A 10,289-nucleotide genomic window follows, 5' to 3' on the forward strand; every position below is an offset into this window, starting at 1 on the left:
GGCTTTTTTCTGGTTTACTGCCTTGATTTAGCACTGTCTGTCTTCTGTGGCCCCGAGTAACTATAAAATAACCCAAGGTGGAGGCATGTTGCCTGGATAGGCACTGAGGGGGCTTATAGACCTGGCCCAGACCAACGCCCCACTCTCAGGGAGACTAGGTCATGGTAGGTGCCCCACAAGGAGCCTGAAGCAGATTCACCAGGGAAGAGAAGAGAATGAGCTGGCGGGGTCAGGCTTCCTAGAAGGAGGGGACTTGGGTCCCATTATGTTAATAGATCCTGGCCCTTTGAGCTCAGTTTCTAAAGACAGAGATATAATCTCCCCTCCAGGTCCAGACTCAAAGACTGGCTTAATAGAATTTAGTCCTATGAAGCATATATCCTTAGTAAAATGATGGCTTAGTCTTGATGGATTAGTCGTCACAGGGGTTACTGTAGCGTAATGGGACAGCCCTGGAAAAGGGAATTAGTCACAGAGTGGAGATGACTTATATTTGATTATTTCCCACAATGAAGGTTGAAGAAGTGGCTCCCCAAACCCCATGTATTTTTCAAGGTCATTGAAAATTTCAGCATCACCATTATCCTACAATAACTGGTGTCACCAAACTGGGGAACACCTGTAGAATGTGAGTTAATGCTGTAGAGTGTACTTACATTACAGAAAGCCACTGCATTTTTGTTCCATCTGTATAACAGTGGGATTTCACATACAAGCAATACTGTACAGTGCAGGCTCGGTGAGATGCCTGCCTGGGTGCGTCATCTGGAACCATTTATCTACCATGTGACTTTAAGTTTCTTAACCTCTCTGTTAAGGAGCCTCTTGCTAAAATGGGGATAAAAATATCTAAATGGGGATATCGAAAAGGGGGATTAAAGATATCTACATTACAGATTTATTGTGAGGATTAAAGGAGATAATTCATGGACGGTGCTTAGCACAGAAAATGCGTTTCAGAAAGTGACACTGGGTGATTAATGTCAACCTAATATTTTACTTCTTCTGGGGGAATTTGTGTTTCTTCTGAGATTTACCTGCTCTTGTCATCTGTCCACTTTTCAATTAGGGGCAAGTCACATTTTCCTTATTAATCTCAATTGAAATCTACCTGCATGAATTCACATGACAACTGTGTCAAGGCTCTTAGACCTTGAGAAAACAAAGCAGCCCTGGCTTATGTCTGCACTGAAACCTGGAAGATTTCACAGGCCCCTTTACAGTTTGCTCATCATCCTCTCACAGACTTTCCTTCTATGGTATCAGTTCTTCCGCAAGAACACTTAACACTTCTTTTTCTTTCTTTTAATCCTTTTGACACTTCCTGTTCTCCTTAAATACTTAGGCTCCCTTCCCCCACTAAAGAGACACTGACCATGAGATTTTGTACATAAACCACTATGGATCCCAGAGGGAAAACTGAAATCAAAGGAAAAACTACATTCCAATTACTTGGGCGTCTTCGGCACATGGTTGTGAATTGTATTTATTTAGCCAATCATCTACCATTGATTGAGTGATCACATGTGTCAGGCAAGGTGCTGGCACCTGTCCAAGATGGAAGGACATGGACCAAGGCTCAAGGATCTCAGACCAAATAGAAGACCCTGAAGGATCTTCCAAGGCAATAGAAATAAAACCAAAAATAAACAAATGGGACCTAATCAAACTTAAAAGCTTTTGCACAGCAAAGGAAACCATAAACAAAACGAAAAGACAACCTACAGAATGGGAGAAAATATTTGCAAACGATGTGACCAACAAGGGCTTAATTTCCAAAAGATACAAAGAACTCATACAACTCAACAACAACAACAAAAACAAACAACCTAATCAAAAAATGGGCAGAAGACCTAAATAGACATTTCTCCAAAGAAGAAATAGAGATGGTCAAGTAGGCACATGAAAAGATGCTCAACATCACTAATTATTAGAGAAATGCAAATCAAAACTACAATGAGGTACCACCTCTCACTGGTCAGAACGGCCATCATTAAAAAGTCTACAAATAACAAATGCTGGAGAGGGTGTGGAGAAAAGGGAACCCTCCTACGCTGTTGGTGGGAATGTAAGTTGGTGCAGCCACTATGGAGAACAGCATGGAGGTTCCTCAAAAAACTAAAAATAGATTTGCCATATGATCCAGCAATCCCATTCCTGGGCATATATCCAGACAAAAATATAATTCAAAAAATACTTGCACCCCTATACTCATAGCAGCACTATTCACAACAGCCAAGACATGGAAACAACCTGAATGTCCATTGACAGATGAATGGATGAAGGTGTGGTACATATATACAATGGAATACTACTCAGCCATAAAAAGAATGAAATAATGTCATTTGCAGCAACATGGGTGCAACTAGAGATTATCATACTAAGTGAAGTTAGAAAGAGAAAGACAAATACCATATGACATCACCTATATGTGGAATCTAAAATAGGACACAAATGAACTTATCTCTGAAACAGAAACAGACTCACGGTCATAGAGGACAGACTTGTGGTTGCCAAGGGAGAGGGGGTGAGGGATGGATTGGGGTTAGCAGGTGTAAGCTTTTATGTATAGATTAGACAAACAACAAGGTCCTACTGTATAGCACAAAGAACTATATTCAATATCCTATGATAAACCATAGTGGAAGAGAATATTAAAAAAGAATGTGTACATGTATAACTGAATCACTTTGCTGTACAGCAGAAATTAACACAACGTTGTAAATCAACTATACTTCAATTTTAAAAAAAGACCCTGAAGGAAGGCACCAGACTTGGTGAAGTGGCTGCTGTGAACCTATGAACGGGGGCAAAGCAAGGACAAGGAGCTGCGTGTACTGCATGTGAAACATGTCTATACTGAGGGCACTTGTATTTTCATGTTCGTTTGCCATTTTTTCCTTAGTGAAGCCCTAGAAGACAGAGTCCTGGTCATCTTCTTTCTCGGGGGCTCCCAGGGCTTTGCCCCACGAGCAGTCCTTCCCTTTGATCTGTACCATGAGCTATGTGGGGTCAAAAACCAGGACGCAGTCGAGCTGCCACAGATCATGTGCCAGTTGACTTCTTTTCCCTGGTGAGGTGGGTTCAAGCCCAGATTCTGCTCCATCCCAATAGAGCAACAGAAGTCTACACATGACAAAGCAGTTGCTTTCTGAAATGCACTTACTGTGCGAAGCACTTACACAAATTATCTCTTTTCATTCTCATTACAAACCTATAAGGTAGGTATTATCATCTCCATTTTAGAGCTGAGGAGCCAGAGGCACAGAGAGGTTAAATAACTTGCTCAAGGTCACACAGCTGATAAGTGGTGCTTCCAGATTATGAACCCAGATAGGTCTCTCACAAGATCCTATGCTATGCGATACTGCTCGCCCATGAAATCTCACTGTTATACAGGAGAAATTTAAAAAGAGAAACAGTTTATTCACTTATTAGATTGGCAAAGACTAGGAAGCTGAGTGATGTCTAGGGTGGGGAGGGCCTGGGGAAAGGTGTGCTTTGCTACCGCTTGTAGATAAAGATGATGGACTTCTACTCCTCCTTTCCTAAGTCAGAATTTGTTCAGGTAGCCTCCTGTCTCCAGGTCCAGAATGGAATCCAAGCATTTTAAGCCACTATTTTTCAAGCTATAAACATGAAGTTTGTTTGTTGGGTCCCAACCAGTGTCTTTCGAAAAACTGAAGTCGAGTAAAAATAGAGTGTATTGTACCTTTCATCTGGAGTTCTGGTTCGTGTGAGAAAATAAATGTCTTTATTCTTTAAGCCAACTTGTATTGGGATTGTTGTTCCTTTGCAGCTGAAAGCATCCCGGATGATTCACTGAAGTGTGAACTGTGCAGTATTTCTGGAGGGCAATCTGACTACATGTATCAAAAATTTCACTAAACATACTCGGCAATACCACTTCTAGGAATATATCTCAAAGAAGGAAATGTTTGCATGGACAGTTTAAAAGGATGTTCATGGAATCAACATTTTTAATAGCAAAAAAACAGACCTAAATAACCGTTTATAAAGATTATATAAAATATGTTGTATCCTAGGTCTGGATTCTATGCAAGGAAAAGCTATGCAACCAGCAATCGGTGAGATTTATAAGTTAGTGAATTGTTCACACTAACAGGAAACTGTGCATAAATGACACAAATAGGAAATTAGTCGAGCCACTGAGTTAAAAAGTTAAGACACCTGTGCTTTTTGCAACCTTTGATGTATAATAATTGATAGAAACAAAGATCATCACTAGACGCTAAAACCATTGGATAAAAGATTGCAGGAGCAGGATATGCACGTGATCTCAAAGGATCACCCCTAAGGTTATTTACTGATTACAAGGGAGTCGGAGGACTATATACTTTATATCTGGCAAATGCCACCTTAACCAAGTGATCAGACTTTGCAATCCCAACGAGACGCTGGGAACCTCCTGATGTGATGCCTTGTAAAGTACCGATACCACCTAGGTCGTATCCTTGTCAGAAAGATTAAACCAGATCTAGCCAAAAGGAAACAAATTCAGATTGTAGGGCCTTCTACAAGACAATTGGCTTGGACTCTTCAAAAAATGTCCATGTCACGAGAGAAAAAAAAGCCGCGAGAATATTCTAGAACAGTGCTGTCCAACAGAACTATAATGTGAGCTATACATGCAATTTAAACTTTTTTAATAGACAAATAGGTAAAACTAATTTTAATAATGTATTTTTAGCCCAATACATTCAGTGTATTATCATTTCAATATGCAATCAATATACAGAATTACTGATGAGATAATTTACATTTTGTGTGTGTCCGTTAAGTCTTGAGTACACTCAATTTGGACCAGCCATATTTCAAGGGCTCAAGAACCACATAGGACTGGGGGGTTCTGTATTGAAAGGCACAGCTCTAGACTAAAGATGGCTAAACGGACATAACAACCAAATGAAATTAGGATCCTGTACTGGAACAAAAAAAAATAGCTATAAAGAAAACTGTGGGAATAATTGGGGAAATTTAAGGGTAGAATGTATATTAGATAATATTATTGTATATATGGTAAAGTTCTTGGTAATAATAGTACTTATATAAAGAGAATTACATTATTCTTAGGAGATAAATGCTAAAGTACTTGGGTGTCAAGTATGATGTCTGCAACTTACTTTCAAATGGTTCAACAAATTATAAATAGGTGGTAAGTCAATAAATAGAGGTTGAGATAGATATTGATATATAGAGGGAGGGAGCAAATGTTAATAATTGGTGAATCTAGGGAAAGGATATTCAGATGTTTATGGTACTGTTTTTCCCAACCTTTCCAAGCTTTGACAGGCCTAAGGGAAAAAATAGATTCCAATAATGATAATGACATTTTACATTCTTTACAGTTTATGGCATATTTTCATATATATTGTGAATCTGATCCTTTCAAAAGTCCATGGAGGTAGATATATGGTGTGTTTTATCTTTATTTTATAGTCAATGAAAACATTTCTTCAGCACCTAACCACATGCCAGGCATGGCACATGCATTTTCTCTTTTAATTTCCCAAAGAACTCCCAGAGGCAGGTGGAGTCTCTCCCCTTCACAGCGGGTGACATTGGAGGCTTTGGGAGGTCAGGGGACTGCCAGGGATGTGAACTGGGCAAGCCCCAGAGCTGGGGTTTAAATGCATCTCTGTCCCACTCTGGGGCCTGAGCTCCTTTCTCTGTGTCCTGTTTCACAGATGTAGAAGTGGAAGCCCAGAGAAGTTAACTAACTTGTTCAAAGTCGCACAGCTACCGAGGGCAAAGGCAGAATTCAAGCCCACGCTTCATTCAGTCTCTGATTCCAGGGCTCTTTTTTCACAGCACACTCTGAAGTCGGTTTGGGCTGTAACGGGGTGGCTCATGTGAGAAGAAATCTTGGAGAAAGGGCCCCCGGCACAGGAAATTAGTCGAGTTATTGAAGTGCAGCGAAGGAAAGGCCCTTGAGCTCAGAGCAGGCCTGGCTGGGGAAAAGCTCTGTAAAAATAAAAGCACGACTGCACCGACTAAATCACCTGATGCTCTGATTAAGAAGCATGAGTTGCCACACCATGTGATGGGGCGGCCGTAAGCTCCGGCCCTGGAGACATGACCTGGCACAGATTCCATCACTGGAGGGTGGTATTCAGGTAGGATTATGTTTGGGGGGATGGGAGGAGGGGGGAGCAGTTCAGAACTCCAGTCTCACAACTGTGCTGCATTGTTGTAAATACTCTTCTTCAGTTTTCACTTAATTTTCAATGAAATTTAAATTTTTCAAATAAAAACTAAATTTTTCATTTAATTTTAATGATCTGATTAAAAGACTGGGTGCATTACTGAAAGTCTTAGCCCTGAGAACAATGAAGTTCTTTGCCAAAATACTCAAATAAGAAAAAACTAGTGGACTTCCCTGGTGGTGTAGTGGTTAAGAATCTGCCTGCCAATGCAGGGGACACGGGTTCAAGCCCTGGTCTGGGAAGATCCCACATGCTGCAGAGCAACTAAGCCTGTGCACCACAACTACTGAGCCTGTGTGCCACAACTACCCCACACCTAGAGCCCGTGCTCCGCAACGAGAGAAGCCACCACAATGAGAAGCCCACACACCACAATGAAGAGTAGCCCTGCTCGCCGCAACTAGAGAAAGCCCGCACGCAGCAACAAAGACCAAACACTGCCAAAAATAAATAAAAATAAATCGATTAATTTAAAAAAGAAAAAGAAAGAAGAAACTAGCCATCGTAACAGGAATCTAAGGGAATCGTGCGTTTTACATCAGAACAGGCTCAGGGCAGTGAGGACTTCTAAAGGGAGATCGTCCCTTCAAGGACCACCTCGTCTTCTCCCACTGAGTAGGGGACTCCAGCAGGGACCTACCAGGGGGCTGTGAAGCTGAGAAGGTCACCACCTTGTTACCGAGCCCAAGCTCGTACTGCTCACCGCACGACGGCAGGCCAATATATCGAGAGGTGAGGTGTTGGGGTAAGGAATAGCAACTTGATTTGGAAAGCCAGGAGGCCAGGAAGCCGGTGGACTCGTGTCCCAAAGAACCGTCTTGCCTGGGTTAGAATTCAGGCTTCTTTTATATTAAAAAGGGAGGGAGTAAAGTCAAACATCTGCGTGTTCCCATCAGCCTCCTGAGGGGAGGTGTTAACTTCTTCCTCCCTGCAGTCATTCACAGGTGGGCCTGGTCAGGATATTTCCTGTGAGCTAACCAAAGGTATCTTAGCTTAATGCTCATTATCTGGGGAGCAGGGTTAGGGTTAGGGTTAGGGTTAGGGCTCCCAGAGATGGGTCACTATGTATAATTCAAGCTTATAGGCAACATTCCTTTAACGATTAACTTGTAACAGAATACAGAAGGTTCTTCCCTATTACATTCTGAGCATTGATCTGGAACCACAAAGCACTGCCTGAACTGCTGGAGGGAGCTGACTGGCTGTCCTGGAGACAGTGGAGCTCTGGGTCTGTCCAGGCTCAGCCTCCCGAGAGTGTGTCCTTTGAGAAGCCTGGGACGCACCCAGGACCCTCACCCTGACTGTGGCAAGGCCTAGGCTGGGAGTCATGGTGGCCCCTTTTCTTTTTTCAGTGTTACGCAAGTGTAGTTGATTTTCACGGTTGTGTTCATCTCTGCTGTACAGCACAGTGACTCAGTTACACGCATATATACTCTTTCCCATTGTGGTTTATCACAGGGTATTGAATATAGTTCCCTGTGCCCTACAGCTGGACCTTGTTCTTTATCCATCCCATATACAATAGTTTGCCTCTGCTCATCCCAAACTCCCAATCCTTCCCTCCCCCACCCCTCCGCCCCCTTGGCAACCACAAATCCATCCTCTGTGTCTGTAACTCTGTTTCTGTTTCGTAGATACGTTCATTTGCGTTGTAATTTAGATTCCACATATAATACAACGGGCTCTTTTCAAATGACTTCTCAGCTGGGATGCTGCACAGCTGTCAGCCCAGACCCTGAATCCGGGAATGGTCAGAGTCAGAACTGAGTGCCCATGAGCGGGACACAGGTGTAGTCCGAGGTTTGGGAAGCAGCCATTGGTTATGGGTGATGTTGGGGGCGGTGGCTGAAGCCCACCAGTGGACACCAGTCCCCAGCAGGAGGGTCCCGGAGGCGGCAGTCTAGGCCAGCAGCCAAGGTCAGTCATTCCGATAGCCTGCGTGGGTCTGACGGCTGAGCTAATGAATTGTGCAGAACTCCATTCTCATACTGAATGGGTTTTGTTACACTGTCAACCCTGCCTGAGAACTTCACCCAGGCTCATCTGAAAGGGACCTGACATGGGGGCAGCAAAGGACTTGTGCTGAAACCCTTCCAAGTGTGACCTCTACACTGACCACCAGCACATCTTCTCTGTCATCCACCTTGAATCCCCATTGGGGTTTGTTGTTTGTTTTTTAATCCAAGTCTTTACCCTGCCAAGCACTAGGAAAAGTAGGATTCACCCAGTTAAGAGCTGACAAGAAGGAGTCCCTACATGTGGGCTTGTGACCCTGCAGCCCAGAAGGGCTCACACTCCCCTGGGTCTCCCACGTGCCCACTGAGCCCCGAGGTGGGAGACCAGACCCCAGGGCTGGAAGAACCTTGTTTGGCTCAGAGTCTGAGCAGAGTCCTCTGCGCTGGGGAAGACTTCACACTGACCACCGCATCTTGTGACTCACAGTACCAGAGGCTGCTCTTAGAGAGAGGAAATGATGACGCTTCCAGCCCTCAGAGGAGATCTGCGGTCGCTGTAATCAGAGTAATACTCTGTTCTATTTCAGTGACACAGGGTCACATTTTCCTTTAAACTGAGAAAATTCACATCAGGCGTAATCATATCACCTCCCTCCCTCTCTTTCCCATTCTGCTTTCCTTCGCTCCCCGACATGCTCCTCTACCCTCTCCTCTATTTTTACGGATGTGAAATTCACATAACACGCAACGAACCATTTTAAAGGGTATGACTCAGGGGCATTTCGTGCATTCACTGCTGTGTGACCATCATTCTTCTCTGGTTTCAAACCCTTTTCATCACCCCAGAGCGCCCCACAGGCAGTGAGGGGTCACTCCTGTTTCCCCTTCCCCCAGGCCCTGGCAGAAACCACTAACCTGCTTTCTGGACATTTCATATAAAAGGAAGCATACAATATGGGACCCTTTTTTGTCTGGTATCTTTCACTTAATTTTCTATGTTCCAGGTTCATCCAAGTTGTCCAATATAACAGTACTTCATTCCTTTCTGTGACTGAATAACATTCCATTGTGTGGATATGTCACAACTTGTTTATCTAGTCGTCTATTGATGGGCATTTGGGTGGTTTCCACCTTTTCCCTATTATGAATAATGCTGCTATAAACATTCGTGCACAAGTGTCCGTGTAGACATGCTTTCCTTTCTCTGGGGTGTACACCTAGGAGTAGAATTGCGGGGTCATATAACGCCATGCTTAACATTTTAAGAAACTGCAAAACTGTTTTCCAAAGCGGCTGCACCCGTTTGCATTCCCACGAGCAGAACAGGAGGGTAACTCTTTCATCTGATGAAACAAAACAAAATTAAAACAATTTGCTCATCGTAAAACACTGAGTCCGCTAAGGACATTTAAATAACCAACCACCTTTTGCAATGACTCACCGAGTGTGGAAAGGTAAGCCTGAAACAAATTCACCCAGCTGGTCCACAGCTTTCCCTGAAAGGCAGAACAAGATGCTTTAGAGGGAAAAGACTGCGCACAAGTTGTTCTCTCGCGCGCCGGCTCCCCGGTCAGCTGCTCTTCTCCACGTTTTATTCTGGCCCATCAGCAGGTCAGCTTAGCTGGACGCCCACTGAGCAGGGAACACTCACCTCGCCAGCTGGCGGGAAGACACATGGGAAAAGATGCCGGAGGTATTCAAGGAGCATATGATAATGCAGACAAGTCTGAACTGACAAGACAAGGGACGGCGTTTTAGAGCTGGCAAGGACTGTGAGATCTCAACTCAAAGTCAGGCACAAGGCTGGAGTTGAGGAGACTGAGCCCTGTCCCCCAACACCCCCCAGGTTCATGGACTTACACCCGGCCAGTCAGCGGCAGGGGATGAGAAGTCAGGCCCTCCACAGTGAGAGCAGCCCCGGTTCACTTTGCCAGGGTTCCCGGGCTTGTCCCACGACGCAAGATGAGGAGGTTGGAAAATGCAGATCCCTCAGTCCCGCCCAGACCAACTGGACCTGGCTCTCTCAGAAGGAGATCTGTGCTTTTAATGGTTCTGATCAGGAAGTTTGGGGAACACGTCACCAACTGTAAATAAAACGATAAGGCCG

The sequence above is a fragment of the Delphinapterus leucas genome, chromosome 16 (genome assembly GCF_059928025.1).
Source record: "Delphinapterus leucas isolate spDelLeu-1000000601 "Yukka" chromosome 16, BTC_Dleu_Yukka2, whole genome shotgun sequence".
Classification (NCBI taxonomy): domain Eukaryota; kingdom Metazoa; phylum Chordata; class Mammalia; order Artiodactyla; family Monodontidae; genus Delphinapterus; species Delphinapterus leucas.